Source organism: Rhinatrema bivittatum, chromosome 2, assembly GCF_901001135.1.
Source record: "Rhinatrema bivittatum chromosome 2, aRhiBiv1.1, whole genome shotgun sequence".
Taxonomy (NCBI): Eukaryota; Metazoa; Chordata; class Amphibia; order Gymnophiona; family Rhinatrematidae; genus Rhinatrema; species Rhinatrema bivittatum.
The window spans coordinates 514601713-514623697 of record NC_042616.1 but is presented as its reverse complement, the minus strand read 5'-3'; the positions used below and the strand labels follow the sequence as shown (position 1 = coordinate 514623697).

The following is a 21985-nucleotide window of genomic DNA, read 5'->3' as shown; positions in this document are numbered from 1 at the left end:
CATCGACTTCCTCGGTTCTCTGTTGAGGTGCTGGACTCACAAAACGGGTAATCTCTGTCTGAATACTCGGGGAGGGGTTTGTTACGGTCGGGTAAGTCCGCACTCTTCCCTTCCTCTTAGCAGGCATTTTTTCTCAAATAGAACAAAGACAGAGACAGAGCTTTCCCGTTTAGGTCTCAATACGAGCGGCCATCTTGGATCCTATCGCCCCTTGCCAGCTTTCTTAATGTTCTGGGAGGTATTGATTTTGCTTTTATAGCCATCATCATCCCACACCATTGCAGAGAGGAGGTCTATCACAACAGAAATCTCTTTCACTCCATCAATGTGCAATTGGTCTGTGATGCTTGAATGCCCATGGTTGCTAGGTACCTGAGAGCTGCACATAATTCCTTTATACTTAGACAATCTGGCCTATTTGAAGATGGCCTCTATGGTGATGGTTGGTTCATAGGTAAGAGCTCTGCTTCTCTTTATACTCCCTCTCCAGCTGTGTTTACAGCAAACAGAACTGACAAAAAAAGCACAAGAAACAACAGATACGTTTTTTAAATTTAAAAAATAAAAAAAATGTTTTGGACATTAATAAAAGTTTTTTGTAGGATTTGGAGGTTTTTGACCCATGATCGAGCTACCAGCATCATGTTTTTGAAAACAGTACTTACCAGGTTCTTTTCCTCCTTCAGTAACAATTCATTCACTTTAACTACTTAATGAATTGTTAAATATTTTTGTGAATATCTTTTGATTGGTGTGTACTTTATTTTCACCAGCCTACATTAGTTTGAGTTTCTCAATCTTTTTTAAACTGTTATACCTAAAAATGATTTTATTGAGTGCCTTTTAAGTGGAGTGAGTTCATAAGGAAGGAGTCCAAAGTAATCTCTTCTGGGGTAATGAGTGTCACATCACCTAATACCCCACAAGATTTATATGTACACTGAGTATTCTCTAGGTCTGGAACCTGTAGCTGCTAGGGATGTGCAGACAAAAAGTTTTTGTTGCATTCGTGATACGTTTTCGTGGAGGGTCGATTCCATTTTATACGGAAGTATGGAGAATTCCATAAGTTGTCGATCTGTCAATACGTTTCCCGGTTCCCATTAAAGTCAATGGGGGAAGGATTTCCAGCCTATTTTTGGCTGCAGAATTGGGGTTTTCTTATCAATTTTCATGAAACTTCTGGGGAGCAATCATCACAACAACAAAAGAGCTCCAAGGTTCTTAGACTGTGGCAAAGTTGCACCAAAGTGGCATGAATAGCCTAAGGCACTGGAAAGGTGCAAAGGGGTACCAGAAGTGGCAAGAGTGCTTTAACAGAGGCACAAAGCAGCAGTGAGAATGTAAAAAACACACCACAGCTTCAAAACAGAGCACCGATAGCAGATGCATGAACCATCGAAGGCAGCACGACAGGCAAAGCGGCAAGACAAGTGGCATTGACATCCAACAGCACAATGAAGGGGGAACATAGCAAGCAGATAGACTAGCACCAACACACTGAGGAACCATGAGAGTGGCAAGAACACCACAAGGAGTAAAGTGAGTCATCTGGTGTATGGCAGCAAAGCAGAGTGGCAGAAAGCTGATAGGGACAAGACAGGCTGGCAGAGTGGAGGTAGTCTGGTCTGGTCCCTGTGGTTTAGATTAGAGATGTGCTTCATTTTTTTCTACCGGGTCGTTTTTCGGTTCGGATACTTCGTGGTACAATTCGGGTTTTCTCGTTTCGTTTTTTCGAAAAACGAAACGAGGAAACCCGAAACCGGGCCGAAAAACGAATCGGTAAACGAAGCTTAAAAAAACCCACCCCAAGCATTTAAAAACATTTAGAAGCATTTTCGTATATATATACAACCCCCCCCCCCCCATCCCGATCCCTCCCCAAGACTTACGAAGATCCCTGGTGGTCCAGCGGGGTCCCGGGTTCCATTTGCCCTCCGTGCCCGGTACTGCAAGCCGTGCGCCTCAAAATGGTGCCGAATAGCCTGAACTACCATGTCACAGGGGCTTTCGGCACCATTGGTCAGCCCCTGTCACATGGCCATCGGCGCCATCTTGTGCTCCTATCATGTGACAGGAGCTGACCAATGGCGCCAAAAGCCTCTGTGACATAGTATGGGCAAAGGCTATCGGCGCCATTTTGGTTACTGGCAGCCGACAACGAAATCGCTCCCGGACCCCTGCTGGACCCCCAGCAGGGGTCCAGCAGGGGTCCAGCAGGAGCCCCCTCCTGACCCCCCCAAGGCTTGCCAATAATCCCTGGGGGTCCAGCAGGGGTCGGGGACCGATTTTGTTGTCGGCTGCCAGTAACCAAAATGGCGCCGATAGCCTTTGCCCATACTATGTCACAGAGGCTTTCGGCGCCATTGGTCAGCTCCTGTCACATGATAGGAGCACAAGATGGCGCCGATGGCCATGTGACAGGGGCTGACCAATAGCGCCGAAAGCCCCTGTGACATGGTAGTTCAGGCTATTCGGCACCATTTTGAGGCGCACGGCTTGCAGTACGTGGCACGGAGGGCAAATGGAACCCGGGACCCCGCTGGACCACCAGGGATCTTCGTAAGTCTTGGGGAGGGATCAGGATGGGTGAGGGGGGTGGTGTATAATAGTTAATTTAAATGTTTGGGGTGGTTTGGGGTGGTTTTTTTAATTAAAAAAAAAATTGAGCCCCTCTCCGCAGGCAAACCCGAAAAACGAAATTTCCCCGAAATTCGGGGAAATTTCATTTCGAGTTTCGGGACCTCCGAAATCGCAACGAATTAGGAAATTTCGTTCAATTTCCTAATTCGGGCGAAAAACGATGCACATCTCTAGTTTAGATAGGGGAAAGACAGGCTGGCCCAGGAGAGAATTCCCTTTCCTTTGTGCAGGGAAGGACTCCCTGGAACGGGTCCACCCCTAGAGTTGGGTGTACCCGGTGTTTACATTGGCGTCCAGTCAATATCGTTGGTGTCTAGTGAATTCCGTTGGCGTCTAGTGAATTCCGACTGTACTTACGCACTTCAGCTGATGACAAAGGAAATGGAAGATCTCTCAGAAATAAGAATACTGCTACTCAAGTCCAAATCTGCAATTTCAACCTATGTTGACTTTGTACCGTAGAGGTCAAACACTTCTAGGAACACAAGGCCTGGATGAACAGGCACAGCTATCGAGGTCAAAGACTTTTAGGAACACTAGGCCTGGATGAACAGGCACAGCAATCAAGGTCAAACACTTTTAGGCACACAAGGCCTGGATGAACAGGCACAGCAGTCGAGGACAGAGGTCAATCCCACCTAGGCACACAAGGCCTGGATGAACAGGCACAGCAGTTGAGCACAGAGGTCAATGCCACCTAGGGACTCAAGGCCTGGATGAACAGGCGCAGCTATCAAGGTCAAAGACTTTTAGGCACACAAGGCCTGGATGAACAGGCGCAGCAGTCGAGGACAGAGGTCAATCTCACCTAGGAACACAAGGCCTGGATGAACAGGCGCAGCTATCAAGGTCAAAGACTTTTAGGAACACAAGGCCTGGATGAACAGGCACAGCAGTCGAGGACAGAGGTCAATCCCACCTAGGGACACAAGGCCTGGATGAACAGGCACAGCAGTCGAGGACAGAGGTCAATCCCACCTAGGGACACATATCCTCAGTCGGCAATTTCCTTTCAAGTGGGCAACAACTTCCTTGAAATATCTGGGGGTGCGACTCGGTTCCCACACAAAGCAGCTCTTTGCCCTGAATTATGATACCCTCCTGTGTTCTTTACAAGCTGACCTAAATAAGTGGCATCAGCAGCACCATTCCTGGTTGGATCGACTGGCCATCATTAAAATGAATGTCCTACCTCACTTTCTTTACTTCTTCACTACTATACCTATATTTTTGCCCACCACCCTGCTTAAAAAATGGCAACAAATTTTATGCAGCATCATTTGGCGTAAACGTCCCCCTCGGATTGCCAGATCCACGTTGTATCAAGCAAAGATTAAGGGTGGGTTGAATCTTCCCAATTTAGTTTGGTATTTTGGTGCAGCTCAATTACGAGCATTTGTTGTGTTACACCGCTCCCAGGACATACCGCAATGGGTACGACTGGAGCAATCGTTGTTGGGCACATTTCCCATGTCAGCTTTGCCTTGGCAGCCTAGGTCGTCCTGGGGTCCCACTCAATACTTTTCTTACGCTTTACACACCACCTTTAGGGTATGGCAACAATGGAGAGATACTCTAGTGGGCACGGCGCCATACTCTTTGTTGACTCACCTGTCTACTAACACGGTATACTCTACATCTGATATGTCGAGGAATTTGAGACAGTGGGTGCAGTCGGGCATCACCAGAATAGACCATGATTTACAACAGGGAACCCTTATGACCAGTAGCCAAATGTGCACAGTGCACACAGTATTCTTTGGCCAGCGTTGATTTCTTGCATTACGCTCAGTTATACCACTTTGTACACAGAGGGCTGCGCAAAGGGATTCTCCGCCTGACAGGTACGCTATTTGAAAATTATTGTCAACATGCCGCAGTAATTCGGGGAACCATATCCAAAATTTACGCACTTCTCACTAGTAAACCACCTGACAAGCCCAGGCACAGAGTGTCCTGGGAACTGGATTTTCAAACACAATTACAGGACAAGGACTGGGATATCATTTATGCATGGACACATAAGTGTTCTATATCTACCGGTTTGCAAGAAAATTGCTACAAAATGCTGCACAAATGGCATTACGCTCCTGTGACCTTGCATAAATTTAGATCTTCTTACCCAGCGGGATGCTGGCGTGGTTGTGGTCATGTTGGCACATATTACCATATATGGTGGGAATGCCCTGTAGTGGCCCAGTTCTGGATTTTAATAAGGGACTGGATTTCTCATGTTTTGTCTACAACTCTTGAAGTGCGCCCCTGGAATGCTTTGCTAGGTTCGCCTCTTGTAGGCATTACAAAAACACTTTACTTTACAAGTTTTTATTGCAGCAAGATCAGAAATTGCTTTACACAGAAATTGCTTTACAGAATCGAGGTCAAAGACATTTAGCAACACAAGGCGTGGATGAACAGGCACAGCAATAGAGGTCAAAGACTTTTAGGAACACAAGGCCTGGATGAACAGGCGCAGCAGTCGAGCAAAGAGGTCAATCCCACCTAGGGACACAAGGCCTGGATGAACAGGCACAGCAGTCGAGGACAGAGGTCAATCCCACCTAGGGACACAAGGCCTGGATGAACAGGCACAGCAGTCGAGGACAGAGGTCAATCCCACCTAGGGACACAAGGCCTGGATGAACAGGCGCAGCAGGCGAGGACAGAGGTCAATCCCACCTAGGGACACAAGGCCTGGATGAACAGGCACAGCAATCGAGGTCAAACACTTTTAGGAACACAAGGCCTGGATGAACAGGCACAGCAGTCGAGATCAAACATTTTTAGGAACACAAGGCCTGGATGAACAGGCGCAGCAATCGAGGTCAAACACTGGTAGGAACACAAAGCCTGGATGAACAGGCACAGCAGTCGAGGTCAAACACCTTTAGGAACACAAGGCCTGGATGAATAGGCACAGCAATAGAGGTCAAAGACTTTTAGGAACACGAGGCCTGGATGAACAGGCGCAGAAATCGAGGTCAAACACTGGTAGGAACACAAGGCCTGGATGAACAGGCACAGCAGTCGAGGTCAAACACTTTTAGGAACACAAGGCCTGGATGAACAGGTGCAGCAATCGAGGACCGAGGTCAATCCCACCTAGGTACACAAGGCCTGGATGAACAGGCACAGCAGGCGAGGACAGAGGTGAATCCCACCTAGGGACACAAGGCCTGGATGAACAGGCACAGCAATCGAGGTCAAACACTTTTAGGAACACAAGGCCTGGATGAACAGGCACAGCAGTCGAGGTCAAACACTTTTAGGAACACAAGGCCTGGATAAACAGGCTCAGCAGTCGAGGTCAAACACTTTTAGGAACACAAGGCCTGGATGAACAGGCGCAGCAATCGAGGTCAAACACTGGTTGGAACACAAGGCCTGGATAAACAGGCACAGCAGTCGAGGTCAAACACTTTTAGGAACACAAGGCCTGGATGAAAAGGCGCAGGAATCGAGGTCAATCACTGGTAGGAACACAAGCCCTGGATGAACAGGCGCAGCAATCGAGGTCAAAAACTGGTAGGAACACAAGGCCTGGATGAACAGGCACAGCAGTCGAGGTCAAACACTTTTAGGAACACAAGGCTTGGATGAACAGGCGCAGCAATCGAGGTCAAACACTTTTAGGAACACAAGGCCTGGATGAACAGGCGCAGCAATCGAGGACAGAGGTCAATCCCACCTAGGGACACAAGGCCTGGATGAACAGGCGCAGCAGGCGAGGACAGAGGTCAATCCCACCTAGGGACACAAGGCCTTGATGAACAGGCACAGCAATCGAGGTCAAACACTTTTAGGAACACAAGGCCTGGATGAACAGGCACAGCAGTCGAGGTCAAACACTGGTAGGAACACAAGGCCTGGATGAACAGGCACAGCAATCGAGGACAGAGGTCAATCCCACCTAGGGAGACAAGGCCTGGATGAACAGGCGAAGCAGGCGAGGACAGATGTCAATCCCACCTAGGGACACAAGGCTTGGATGAACAGGCACAGCAATCGAGGTCAAACACTTTTAGGAACACAAGGCCTGGATGAACAGGCACAGCAGTCGAGGTCAAACACTTTTAGGAACACAAGGCCTGGATGAACAAGCGCAGCAATCGAGGAAGGAGGTCAATCCCACCTAGGGACACAAGGCCTGGATGAACAGGCGCAGCAGGCGAGGACAGAGGTCAATCCCACCTAGGGACACAAGGCCTGGATGAACAGGCAGAGCAGTCGAGGTCAAACACTGGTAGGAGCACAAGGCCTGGATGAACAGGCACAGCAGTCGAGGTCAAACACCTTTAGGAACACAAGGCCTGAATGAACAGGCGCAGCAATTGAGGTCAAACACTGGTAGGAACACAAGGCCTGGATGAACAGGCACAGCAGTCGAGGTCAAACACTTTTAACAACACAAGGCCTGGATGAACAGGCGCAGCAATCGAGGTCAAACACTGGTAGGAACACAAGGCCTGGATGAACAGGCGCAGCAATCGAGGTCAAACACTGGTAGGAACACAAGGCCTGGATGAACAGGCGCAGCAATCGAGGTCAAACACTGGTAGGAACACAAGGCCCGGATGAACAGGCACAGCAGTCGAGGTCAAACACTTTTAGGCACACAAGGCCTGGATGAACAGGCACAGCAGTCGAGGACAGAGGTCAATCCCACCTAGGGACACAAGGCCTGGATGAACAGGCACAGCAGTCGAGCACAGAGGTCAATGCCACCTAGGGACACAAGGCCTGGATGAACAGGCGCAGCTATCAAGGTCAAAGACTTTTAGGCACACAAGGCCTGGATGAACAGGCGCAGCAATCGAGGACAGAGGTCAATCCCACCTAGGGACACAAGGCCTGGATGAACAGGTGCAGCAGGCGAGGACAGAGGTCATTCCCACCTAGGGACACAAGGCCTGGATGAACAGGCACAGCAATCGAGGTCAAACACTTTTAGGAACACAAGGCCTGGATGAACAGGCACAGCAGTCGAGGTCAAACACTGGTAGGAACACAAGGCCTGGATGAACAGGCTCAGCAGTCGAGGTCAAACACTTTTAGGAACACAAGGCCTGGATGAACAGGCACAGCAGTCGAGGTCAAACACTTTTAGGAACACAAGGCCTGGATGAACAGGTGCAGCAATCGAGGACCGAGGTCAATCCCACCTAGGTACACAAGGCCTGGATGAACAGGCACAGCAGGCAAGGACAGAGGTGAATCCCACCTAGGGACACAAGGCCTGGATGAACAGGCACAGCAATCGAGGTCAAACACTTTTAGGAACACAAGGCCTGGATGAACAGGCACAGCAGTCGAGGTCAAACACTGGTAGGCACACAAGGCCTGGATGAACAGGCTCAGCAGTCGAGGTCAAACACTTTTTGGAACACAAGGCCTGGATGAACAGGTGCAGCAATCGAGGACCGAGGTCAATCCCACCTAGGTACACAAGGCCTGGATGAACAGGCACAGCAGGCGAGGACAGAGGTGAATCCCACCTAGGGACACAAGGCCTGGATGAACAGGCACAGCAATCGAGGTCAAACACTTTTAGGAACACAAGGCCTGGATGAACAGGCACAGCAGTCGAGGTCAAACACTTTTAGGAACACAAGGCCTGGATGAACAGGCGCAGCAATCGAGGTCAAACACTGGTAGGAACACAAGGCCTGGATGAACAGGCGCAGCAATCGAGGTCAAACACTGGTAGGAACACAAGGCCTGGATGAACAGGCGCAGCAATCGAGGTCAAACACTGGTAGGAACATAAGGCCCGGATGAACAGGCACAGCAGTCGAGGTCAAACACTTTTAGGCACACAAGGCCTGGATGAACAGGCACAGCAGGCGAGGACAGAGGTCAATCCCACCTAGGGACACAAGGCCTGGATGAACAGGCACAGCAGTCGAGCACAGAGGTCAATGCCACCTAGGGACACAAGGCCTGGATGAACAGGCGCAGCTATCAAGGTCAAAGACTTTTAGGCACACAAGGCCTGGATGAACAGGCACAGCAATCGAGGACAGAGGTCAATCCCACCTAGGGACACAAGGCCTGGATGAACAGGTGCAGCAGGCGAGGACAGAGGTCATTCCCACCTAGGGACACAAGGCCTGGATGAACAGGCACAGCAATCGAGGTCAAACACTTTTAGGAACACAAGGCCTGGATGAACAGGCACAGCAGTCGAGGTCAAACACTGGTAGGAACACAAGGCCTGGATGAACAGGCTCAGCAGTCGAGGTCAAACACTTTTAGGAACACAAGGCCTGGATGAACAGGCGCAGCAATCGAGGTCAAACACTGGTAGGAACACAAGGCCTGGATAAACAGGCACAGCAGTCGAGGTCAAACACTTTTAGGAACACAAGGCCTGGATGAACAGGCGCAGGAATCGAGGTCAATCACTGGTAGGAACACAAGCCCTGGATGAACAGGCACAGCAGTTGAGGTCAAACACTTTTAGGAACACAAGGCTTGTATGAACAGGCGCAGCAATCGAGGTCAAACACTTTTAGGAACACAAGGCCTGGATGAACAGGCGCAGCAATCGAGGTCAAACACTGGTAGGAACACAAAGCCTGGATGAACAGGCACAGCAGTCGAGGTCAAACACCTTTAGGAACACAAGGCCTGGATGAATAGGCACAGCAATAGAGGTCAAAGACTTTTAGGAACACGAGGCCTGGATGAACAGGCGCAGAAATCGAGGTCAAACACTGGTAGGAACACAAGGCCTGGATGAACAGGCACAGCAGTCGAGGTCAAACACTTTTAGGAACACAAGGCCTGGATGAACAGGTGCAGCAATCGAGGACCGAGGTCAATCCCACCTAGGTACACAAGGCCTGGATGAACAGGCACAGCAGGCGAGGACAGAGGTGAATCCCACCTAGGGACACAAGGCCTGGATGAACAGGCACAGCAATCGAGGTCAAACACTTTTAGGAACACAAGGCCTGGATGAACAGGCACAGCAGTCGAGGTCAAACACTTTTAGGAACACAAGGCCTGGATAAACAGGCTCAGCAGTCGAGGTCAAACACTTTTAGGAACACAAGGCCTGGATGAACAGGCGCAGCAATCGAGGTCAAACACTGGTTGGAACACAAGGCCTGGTTAAACAGGCACAGCAGTCGAGGTCAAACACTTTTAGGAACACAAGGCCTGGATGAAAAGGCGCAGGAATCGAGGTCAATCACTGGTAGGAACACAAGCCCTGGATGAACAGGCGCAGCAATCGAGGTCAAACACTGGTAGGAACACAAGGCCTGGATGAACAGGCACAGCAGTCGAGGTCAAACACTTTTAGGAACACAAGGCTTGGATGAACAGGCGCAGCAATCGAGGTCAAACACTTTTAGGAACACAAGGCCTGGATGAACAGGCGCAGCAGGCGAGGACAGAGGTCAATCCCACCTAGGGACACAAGGCCTGGATGAACAGGCGCAGCAGGCGAGGACAGAGGTCAATCCCACCTAGGGACACAAGGCCTTGATGAACAGGCACAGCAATCGAGGTCAAACACTTTTAGGAACACAAGGCCTGGATGAACAGGCACAGCAGTCGAGGTCAAACACTGGTAGGAACACAAGGCCTGGATGAACAAGCGCAGCAATCGAGGAAGGAGGTCAATCCCACCTAGGGACACAAGGCCTGGATGAACAGGCGAAGCAGGCGAGGACAGATGTCAATCCCACCTAGGGACACAAGGCTTGGATGAACAGGCACAGCAATCGAGGTCAAACACTTTTAGGAACACAAGGCCTGGATGAACAGGCACAGCAGTCGAGGTCAAACACTTTTAGGAACACAAGGCCTGGATGAACAAGCGCAGCAATCGAGGAAGGAGGTCAATCCCACCTAGGGACACAAGGCCTGGATGAACAGGCGCAGCAGGCGAGGATAGAGGTCAATCCCACCTAGGGACACAAGGCCTGGATGAACAGGCAGAGCAGTCGAGGTCAAACACTGGTAGGAGCACAAGGCCTGGATGAACAGGCACAGCAGTTGAGGTCAAACACCTTTAGGAACACAAGGCCTGAATGAACAGGCGCAGCAATTGAGGTCAAACACTGGTAGGAACACAAGGCCTGGATGAACAGGCACAGCAGTCGAGGTCAAACACTTTTAACAACACAAGGCCTGGATGAACAGGCGCAGCAATCGAGGTCAAACACTGGTAGGAACACAAGGCCTGGATGAAAAGGCGCAGCAATCGAGGTCAAACACTGGTAGGAACACAAGGCCTGGATGAACAGGCGCAGCAATCGAGGTCAAACACTGGTAGGAACACAAGGCCCGGATGAACAGGCACAGCAGTCGAGGTCAAACACTTTTAGGCACACAAGGCCTGGATGAACAGGCACAGCAGTCGAGGACAGAGGTCAATCCCACCTAGGGACACAAGGCCTGGATGAACAGGCACAGCAGTCGAGCACAGAGGTCAATGCCACCTAGGGACACAAGGCCTGGATGAACAGGCGCAGCTATCAAGGTCAAAGACTTTTAGGCACACAAGGCCTGGATGAACAGGCGCAGCAATCGAGGACAGAGGTCAATCCCACCTAGGGACACAAGGCCTGGATGAACAGGCACAGCAATCGAGGTCAAACACTTTTAGGAACACAAGGCCTGGATGAACAGGCACAGCAGTCGAGGTCAAACACTGGTAGGAACACAAGGCCTGGATGAACAGGCTCAGCAGTCGAGGTCAAACACTTTTAGGAACACAAGGCCTGGATGAACAGGCACAGCAGTCGAGGTCAAACACTTTTAGGAACACAAGGCCTGGATGAACAGGTGCAGCAATCGAGGACCGAGGTCAATCCCACCTAGGTACACAAGGCCTGGATGAACAGGCACAGCAGGCAAGGACAGAGGTGAATCCCACCTAGGGACACAAGGCCTGGATGAACAGGCACAGCAATCGAGGTCAAACACTTTTAGGAACACAAGGCCTGGATGAACAGGCACAGCAGTCGAGGTCAAACACTGGTAGGCACACAAGGCCTGGATGAACAGGCTCAGCAGTCGAGGTCAAACACTTTTTGGAACACAAGGCCTGGATGAACAGGTGCAGCAATCGAGGACCGAGGTCAATCCCACCTAGGTACACAAGGCCTGGATGAACAGGCACAGCAGGCGAGGACAGAGGTGAATCCCACCTAGGGACACAAGGCCTGGATGAACAGGCACAGCAATCGAGGTCAAACACTTTTAGGAACACAAGGCCTGGATGAACAGGCACAGCAGTCGAGGTCAAACACTTTTAGGAACACAAGGCCTGGATGAAGAGGCGCAGCAATCGAGGTCAAACACTGGTAGGAACACAAGGCCTGGATGAACAGGCGCAGCAATCGAGGTCAAACACTGGTAGGAGCACAAGGCCTGGATGAACAGGCACAGCAGGCGAGGACAGAGGTCAATTCCACCTAGGGACACAAGGCCTGGATGAACAGGCACAGCAGTCGAGCACAGAGGTCAATGCCACCTAGGGACACAAGGCCTGGATGAACAGGCGCAGCTATCAAGGTCAAAGACTTTTAGGCACACAAGGCCTGGATGAACAGGCGCAGCAATCGAGGACAGAGGTCAATCCCACCTAGGGACACAAGGCCTGGATGAACAGGTGCAGCAGGCGAGGACAGAGGTCATTCCCACCTAGGGACACAAGGCCTGGATGAACAGGCACAGCAATCGAGGTCAAACACTTTTAGGAACACAAGGCCTGGATGAACAGGCACAGCAGTCGAGGTCAAACACTGGTAGGAACACAAGGCCTGGATGAACAGGCTCAGCAGTCGAGGTCAAACACTTTTAGGAACACAAGGCCTGGATGAACAGGCGCAGCAATCGAGGTCAAACACTGGTAGGAACACAAGGCCTGGATAAACAGGCACAGCAGTCGAGGTCAAACACTGGTAGGAACACAAGGCCTGGATGAACAGGCGCAGCAATCGAGGTCAAACACTTTTAGGAACACAAGGCCTGGATGAACAGACGCAGCAATCGAGGACAGAGGTCAATCCCACCTAGGGACACAAGGCCTGGATAAACAGGCGCAGCAGGCGAGGACAGAGGTCAATCCCATCTAGGGACACAAGGCCTGGATGAACAGGCACAGCAATCGAGGTCAAACACTTTTAGGAACACAAGGCCTGGATGAACAGGCACAGCAGTCGAGGTCAAACACTGGTAGGAACACAAGGCCTGGATGAACAGGCGCAGCAATCGAGGTCAAACACTGGTAGGAACACAAGGCCCGGATGAACAGGCACAGCAGTCGAGCACAGAGGTCAATCCCACCTAGGGACACAAGGCCTGGATGAACAGGCACAGCAGTCGAGGACAGAGGTCAATCCCACCTAGGCAGACAAGGCCTGGATGAACAGGCACAGCAGTCGAGCACAGAGGTCAATGCCACCTAGGGACACAAGGCCTGGATGAACAGGCGCAGCTATCAAGGTCAAAGACTTTTAGGCACACAAGGCCTGGATGAACAGGCGCAGCAATCGAGGACAGAGGTCAATCCCACCTAGGGACACAAGGCCTGGATGAACAGGTGCAGCAGGCGAGGACATAGGTCATTCCCACCTAGGGACACATGGCCTGGATGAACAGGCACAGCAATCGAGGTCAAACACTTTTAGGAACACAAGGCCTGGATGAACAGGCACAGCAGTCGAGCACAGAGGTCAATGCCACCTAGGGACACAAGGCCTGGATGAACAGGCGCAGCTATCAAGGTCAAAGACTTTTAGGCACACAAGGCCTGGATGAACAGGCGCAGCAATCGAGGACAGAGGTCAATCCCACCTAGGGACACAAGGCCTGGATGAACAGGTGCAGCAGGCGAGGACAGAGGTCATTCCCACCTAGGGACACTAGGCCTGGATGAACAGGCACAGCAATCGAGGTCAAACACTTTTAGTAACACAAGGCCTGGATGAACAGGCGCAGCAATCGAGGTCAAACACTGGTAGGAACACAAGGCCTGGATGAACAGGCGCAACAGGCGAGGACAGAGGTCAGTCCCAACTAGGGACACCAGGCCTGGATGAACAGGGGCAGCTATCAAGGTCAAACACTGGAAGGAACACAAGGCCTGGATGGACAGGGATAGGACATTTTTTTTTTAATTTATTTATATTCTTATTTTAAAACGTTACCAGCACTTCATAGTTGATTACACTCAGGAACTGTAGGTATTTCCCTATCCCCAGAGGAACACAAGGCATGGATGAACAGGCGCAGCTATCAAGGTCAAAGGCTTTTAGGAACACAAGGCCTGGATGAACAGGCACAGCGATCGAGCACAGAGGTCAATCTCACCTAGGGACACAAGGCCTGGATGAACAGGTGCAGCAGGTGAGGACAGAGGTCAATCCCACCTAGGGACACAAGGCCTGGATGAACAGGCGCAGCTATCGAGGTCAAACACTGGTAGGAATACAAGGCCTGCACAGTAGACGGTCAGGCACAGCGATTCATGTCAGGAACATGTGCTGCAGTGCTTACATTATCTGGAGCATAGGAGGCAATTGGAGCTGCTGCAAGGCTTTGAATAGCTTTTATTCATCTTGCCATTCACAGGGAAAATTTGGAAAGCCAAGCAAAGGCAGGTTTACTTTCAAAAACACTAGCATTTCCATCAACTCTGGTGCCAGCCTTGAGCGGTGAGGGCTCATGATATCCCCTGTTATTGAAAAGACACGTTCACTGGGCACACTGGTTGGTGGACATGAGAGATATCGCTGAGCCACTTTGGCTAGGTGTGGCCAGACAGTGGACTTGTGTGCCCAATATGCCAGCGGATCTGTCTGCATTTTTTCTATCGGCTCTGAGAGATACCGTGTCACTGACAGCTGTGCTGCTGTCTCTTCCTGTGCTTGGGAGGGCTCAGAGTCACTCAATCCAGTTACTTTCTCTTTCGCCCGTTGCACAACTGAGGAATCTTTATGGCCAACATGCCTTGGGCGTTCTGACATGGAGGAGGAGGTACTATCTGTCACTGACACAGTGCCTCTCCTGCCTGGGCTAGCAGCACAACTCTCTGACGTGCCTGCTGTTTCCACCTCTGCTTCAAGCCTAGTCTGTCTCCGCCTGTGGCGCTCCTGTTCACGGACCTTTGCTAACAGCAGCTCCTTCACAAATGACAGACAATTGGTCTGTAGGATGAGTTTACCTTTCACACGGGGATCACAGACAGAGGCGAACATGTATGTGCGGTCGTCTGTTAAAGGACTTAATCTGTCTTTCACTTGCTGCTGCAAAACGTCCAGATACTGCAGCACCTCAGCAGTCATTCCCTCTTCCCGTTTAAAGGCCTCCAAATGTTCATCCAGGAATCTCACTATAGGGATGATGTCAGCCAAGGTGGCACTTCTGGAACTCAGCTCCTCCGTGACATCCTTGAAGGGCTGCAGGATTTTTACCAGCTGACTCATGACTAACCAATCGTGATGCCCTAGGGGATTCTGCACACCTATGTCTATTGTACCAGAAAGTTAATGAAGGGGTGTCTTCAGCTCCAGTAACCTCTCCAGCATCATAAAGGTGGAATTCCACCAGGTGGCAATGTCTTGAATGAGACGCTTGTGAGGCATATCCAAATCAGTCTGCTTTTGTTGGAGAACCTGCTCCGCCTTGACACTTCTGTGGAAGTGTGCTGCTATGTTCCTGCACTTCTGTATTAACCTATGCAGGTATTCATTCTCCTTGTCATTGGACTCCAAGGCCAGAGCTGACTTCACTACCAGGTGCAGAGTGTGTGCAAAACATCGGATGTTCTTAAAGCGCCCATCGCTTATTGCCTTAACCATGTTTGCACCATTGTCTGTGACAAAGAACCCTGCCTGCGTTTTCCTGTCTCGCTGGTGTACTTGCCAGCCCTCCAGCATCTTTCTGATGCATTCTAGAATATTGGCTGCGGTATGGGCCTGGTCCGTCAGGTGGGTGTGCAGTAAAGCCCACCTCCACCCTGATACTTCTTCAGTAATAGAGCTGCTGGCTGCCCCTGCCTCTGCCATGTCCCACCAGTGTGCTGTCAGAGAGAGGTAAGAGTGTGCAGCATTCATGGCGGTCCAGATATCGCAGGTGAAATGCACTCTTCCGTCTGCCTTAGCTAGCAGTGCTTGCAAGCGACTGCGACACTGCTTGTACAGTCTGGGGATGACCTTTCTACTAAATGTGGTTCTGCAGGGGATTTTGTAATTTGGTAGTACGACCTTCAAAAAATGCTTGAAACCCACATTCTGCACTAGCTGCAAGGGCAGTTCATCAAGGGCAATCATTTCCCCAATGCTCCTGGTTACAACTTTTGAGGCTGCCTGCCTCCTACCCCGGGATAGCATTACCGCGCTCCACCCCATTTCCTCCATGGTGGTTTGTCGCTTCTGCCACATGTCCGGGGGTTGCTGGCCTGCCGCCTGACTGCTAGAAGGGTATGAGGGCGTGGGCAGACTCTGCTGCTTTCCTACCACTGCAAACTGGTTGGAAGGGGTTCCCCCACTGGAACTGCCACCATCCCCAGGTGGCAGTAATCTTGTTGGGTGTTGCCTCTTCATATGATGGTTCATGCCAAAATTAGATTACATTGGTCCACAGAAGAACATATCCAGAGAACAAACCCATTATGTTGCCCATGTATGTATACAAACAATGATAAATGGTTGAACTGGTATATATTTTTTGTCATTGCAAATAGCCATTTTAAGCATAAATCCTCTATCATTATATCATGGAATGTAGGACCCTCACTCCCCGAGTTTGTGTATCAATCAAACTCAATTTTGGTGAAGAGTCACTTTGCTTTATTAGAAATCCACTTTGTTTTGTTAATTTTTTATAATATTTTTTATAATTAGCCTATGTTTATATGCCATGTTCTATATGGATTCATGCTGTTCTAAGACCATGAGGAATTAAGCCTTTAAATGTCATTCTTCTTTTTGCAAAGTCTGATTTGAATGAAGTCATGCTAGGTCAGAAATAAAGTATTCTTCCAAACCTCTGTAATTTTGCTCGTTCTTTTCTTTATAGATATTTCACTGTTCTTTTGTTCTCTTTTCAAGTTTTTCCTCTTTGCTTTCTACTCTTCTTGGATTTCCTGTTCTGTTACTGAGGACTAGAACAAAAGATGGTAAGCAAAGCAGTCCTCACTCATCTGGGCTGGTTGGATATTCCATTAGTGCTTGGAGAGAGGATAGGCATTCTCTGCATACTTTGACAGAAGATAGGTTTTCTCTGCACTGCTGTTTAGTAAAGCATGAAAAAGGGAAGTAAATCCCCCCTTATTTGCTGTTGTCAGTAGCAACCTAAACCTGTACTAAATATACATTTGAATCAAAATGAAAAATTATGAACTAGACATCCAACACACCCATGCAACTGTCTTTTTATGATACATATGGTAGAAATCCTTAACTTGAAAAAAGAAAGCAAGTGGTAGATAAAGTAGCTGTAGCACAAGGTATAAAAGCTTGCAATTTTGGTGTCTAAAAAATCAAAACATTTACTCTTACCATGAAAATCTGCAAATTCATACTTAATACACACCTGCTGTTCATTGGTGTCCTTTATACAAAACAGTTTTGAAAACAGAATGGAATTTAGAAGTAAATACATCAGTACAAAAGGTGGATAAAAGGCAATTGACAAATGACAATATGTTAACATATTGGCCAATAGTCTAGTGCAAGTTAAATGAAGTGACGTGTGTAAATAATCTGATTACTTGGATACTTATGGCTAACTTTAAAGGGGATAGCCACTGCTATTAATTGCATCAGTAGCATGGGCTCTTGTTAGTGTTTGGGTAATTGCCAGGTCCTTGTGGCCTGGTTTTGGCTTCTGTTGGAAACAGGATGCTGGGCTTGATGGACCCTTGGTCTGACCCAGCATGGCAATTTCTTATGTTCTTATGATTTATCAAGGTATTTTCCCATAGACCGAACTTACCTTCTCCTAGTCAGACTTCAGGTGATATCCCTCAGTTTACCTCTGAAGCAGATGCTGGATAGAGGTCTAGAGAACTTATGCAGGGAAGGACTTGCTTCCTGGCTTGGTACTGGCAGAGTGGGCAGGTGGTCCTGGAAGGATTTGCTTCTGGCTCTGAATCTTGCCGGGCTATCTGGGTTTGCTCTCTCCCCTCACCATCTCAGAATCCATCCTACTCTCTGCATCTGAGCAGGCACCTCATCTCTCTGGTCTCTGAGACATACCTTGTTTTCTCCTTTCTCAACAGGAGGGAGTGCTGGTCTGCTTCTGAACCCCCTTTTGCTTTCAGGGATGTTCTCCGGATTCACTCTCCAGGTTTTCTCCCAGGGTTTGTGCTCCTTCCTCTTTTCTTCTTTGCCCCCCTGTCTTATACCTTTCAGCTGATCAATATGCATAATCTCATGCATAACCACATAGTGGGTGGAGGATCTTTTGCCACATTGCAAGTCTTTTTCCTCCTCCCCATTACTTCAGGGGGGTCCTGCCACATTTCAGGACTTTTTCCCCCTCCTCATTTCTTTGGGGGGAGAACTGCCATGTCTGTATGCTAAGCTGTCTGCCAGTGTCAGTGTTTTTCTCTGACTCCGACTGCCCCTCCCCCCTTCCCCAAGGATGGGGGTCTTTCTGAGCTTTGCTTGCTTGGCATGACTCCTGTTTATGGGCTTAAGTTGTCTCTCTGTCTGCTTTTCTCCTATTGACACAGGAACATGCAAATAGGCACATCTTGATAAGGTATCCTTCAGTGTCTCAGGGCAAGACCTTCATTTTCCACTGAGACAGAGCAGTTTTAAAGTTCACCTGGGTAAATTCTTTCTCTTGCTGTGACAGTGTTTGCGGTCTGTCAGCAGCTGGTCTGCACATTTCTTCATATTTGGTGATTCAGTGGTAAAACATGAGATATCTCCCTACCCCAGTAAGTGTGGGCATTGTGGCATAACACTTGTACTTTTACCAGTGTACAGGATAGGCATTTTTCAGCCTATTTATATGGGAAAATGGCTTTTGAAAATTACCTTCTTCATGCATGAGCTGGAATAGTACACAAGAGACAGGCATTGAACATGAGATTAATGTTAGATGCCTTTCTAAATAGATGCATCACTTTTTTTTGCCAGTTTTGCAAGGTAGCACACTTTTATATCAGACTCATAGGGGTTAATTTTCAAAAGGATTTACTCATGCAAAAGTAGCATATATCATAGCAATTTTCAAAAGCCCAAGTAAGTGCGTTATGTACATTTATGTGTGTAAAACCAAGTTTTAACAGGATAACTTTCAAACAACCGCATGTGGCAGCATATTCACACATATATGGCCACACCTAGATTTGCTATAATAGTTTATAACCTGTGCATATCACATACACTTATAATATAAAATACGTTACCTTAACCCCACAACATATGTGTGTATGTATGCTTATGTGCAAATACATGCAATGCGTTGAACACGTAACCTTTCCTACCTATTTAAAAAAACATATGTGCAAATACTTTATACGTGAAAATAAAGTAAGTTGGCATATTTTAAAGCATGCACGCATAAGTGAAATATCCAGTTTTTCCATTTACTCTGCAGGTCACCCAGCCCTCCTATGTCTCATCGAGACACTCCTGATCCTTCGGCCTGAACTGGCCCCAGTTCACTCAGGCCTCCTGCTTGGCCAATGGTACACAATAAACACCTGTGATATCACTTAGGCAATACATCTAGCAGGTGAAAAGTCAAGTAAGTTGGCAAATCTACATGCGCGTCTTTTAAAATAGCTAACTTATGTGCGTGAATGTTGGTCCTGCCTCAGAGTGCCTGTAGCCTGCCCCCTTTTTCTGCATGAGTATGGGCACACGAAAACAAAAATGCGTATGTATATCTGAGGTTTATAAAATAATATATATATGAGTAGATGCTACTGATGCATGTTTATGCTATTTTTTACATACATAAGTCTTTGCAAAGTACCTCCTAAGTTCTTAAATCCTTTTGAAAATTACCCCCATTGTGGTGTTACCTATTAGATATTTTTATTTGATTAACATTCATCATTTAAATCTATTGAACATCTATATCACAATGATAAACCAGGGTGTTGATTTTATGTTAACGGACTGTATTCTTTTTTTTTTTAATAGTACCTTATGATTTGAGGACTAGTTTTCTAACAAGATACAAAAAATGATCTGAAGACATGGAAATGCGCTAACAACTGTCATTTAAAACAATAAAGGAAACCTGGGAACGTGACTGCCTGAAAATCAAAGCACAGGGGCTGCTGCTCTGCAGTTTTCTTCTAATAAGGTCACCATAAAAGCATGCAAGTGAATGTTTGCCGTGAAGCTGCCTACGACAAAGACCAAGGAGAAAAAGGCTTTGTTAGAGCAAGATGAAAAGGAACAAAAAAAAAAAGTAGGGTTAGATATTTAAGTTTTATTTGAAAGAATAATTTTTTTTTTGCGTTCAAATCCTCAGAGACTTTCCAATTTATCAAGTAAGACACATTCTTGCTAATAAAAGGTTACTGACCTTCATGAATGTGACAGTTCAATTACAGCCTATTCATATGCAGAACAGCCGTCGATAAAAGGTTTAGGAAATGTGACTAGCATGGCAAATAAAAAAAAATCTTGAAAATTATTATTTCTTTTTTTTTTTTTTTAGAATATAAGAGAAAGAATAAATAAGATTTGCTCAGGTGGTGTATACCCTTTCTTCTGTAGCCCAGGAGCTCATTAGCTTTGCTTCAGTGAATACACTTGCCTCTTTTAACTAATATTTTTCTTTTGCTAATCCTCTCAGCTTCTAAACCTAGCAAATTATAAAGCCTTTGGGGTTCTAAGATGCAGGGTTTTCAATTTTTTTTTTCTTCTTTCAGCTGGCAGTGAAAACTGGAACGTGTCTTAATGCTATTTTAGGTGCTTGACAAGTGTTTAAGCTCTCGAGTAGATGGCAAGCTGAAGCAGCAAGGACACCTGTAAACAAACATACAGGCGCCCAGCAGCAGAGGGCAAATTTCAAAGATACAAGCATTTTAACGGCAAAAATGCCCTTTTACAAAATAGCCTGCCCAATAGGTGGGTAAAGATGTATTTGTACTGCCTGTTCATGCACATGTTTACCTGGACTGAGCAGATATCTTCCAAGGGGTGAGGTTGGGCAGGGTGGTTTGAACGTACGCATATACCTTGGCATTTTCAGAAGTGTGCATGGAAATTTCCTGGAAAAATATCTGTGTATGGAATTGCAGGGGGTAATTGTGTGTCTGGGTAAATTTACTGGGGTAATTTTCAAAGCAGGCTTGCACGTGTTGCGATCCCCCCTGCTGCTGCGCTACAGGAGGTCTCTTACCTTCCTCCAGAGGCCGCTCTGAAGCCTGGGCCTCGCCTGTGTTCCATCCGGGACTTGCTCCAGGGCCTGAGAGGCCTAGCTGTGCCTGTGGCTTGCATGCCAGCGTTTGGACTTCCTGTTTGGTGACGCCCTTTTCCTAGGGGCTGGCCCGCAGCTCTCTACCCTAGTTATAGGACCAGCGGTGGGCGGTCCTGGCAAGCTCCTCCCAGGGAGTTGCCTTCTACCTCCAGTATTTAAGGACTTTCTGTTCACTTGCAAAGGGCCTTTCGATCAGGTCCTACAGTCGTCTGTATCCTTGCTGATCCAGGTCTTCCGTGATCACATATGCTTTGATGGATCCCTGTCCAGTGTCTCTGCCTAGATGTTTGTTCCTGTGCCTGCCAGCTGTAAGGACTTCGGATGTGAGTATCCCAGCATCGGAGTTCCTGTTCGCCTGGAGTTTCCCTGCACCCTCCTTCTCAGCGTGGTCCGTGACCAGCCTTCCTGGGCTGTGTAGGGCGCGTCTGGGACAGGGTGGTCTGCGACTCAGTCCCACGGGTGGGCTGAGTAGGGCGCCCTGATGGACAGTGCCATGTTTCCGTCCAGCCTTGTCTACAGTGTCTGCTTCAGCCCTTGCCCGGATGTCTTCCTGTCTCTGCCTTGACCTACGTCCTCGTCTGGTTCCTGAGCCTTCTGTCCTGTTGGGCCCTGTAGTGGCCAACAGGAGGGATTCGTCCCACGGGCTCTTGAGCTTCTGCCAGCCGAGGGGGCTTCGGATGTGAGTATCCCAGCATCGGAGTTCCTGCTCGCCTGGATCTTTCCTGTGTTTCGCTTCAGCCCTTGTCCTGATGTCTCCGTCCTGCTTCAGCCTGCTTCTGCCCCGTCTGATGTCTTCTGTTTAAGGACTCTGTCTGCCCTCGCCTCTGTCCGGCCTGCTGCCCATTGCCGTTCCCTGCGGCAGGTCCGAAAGGGCCGGGAACAGTCGGAGGACCGTTCATTAGTCAACTTCCCCGTGTTGGCTACC

General features: G+C 48.6%; 1 long non-coding RNA gene across 1 annotated transcript in view; it reads left to right on the top strand.

Annotated features, from left to right (window-relative positions):
* The window catches only part of LOC115086194, a 56223-nt gene extending 36018 nt beyond the window's left edge, over positions 1-20205 (top strand). The window contains exons 2-3 of the long non-coding RNA XR_003855141.1: positions 19219-19368; positions 19770-20205. This is a non-coding gene — a long non-coding RNA (uncharacterized LOC115086194). The remainder of the gene's footprint in view (positions 1-19218; positions 19369-19769) is intronic.
* The last annotated feature ends 1780 nt before the right edge of the window (positions 20206-21985 follow it).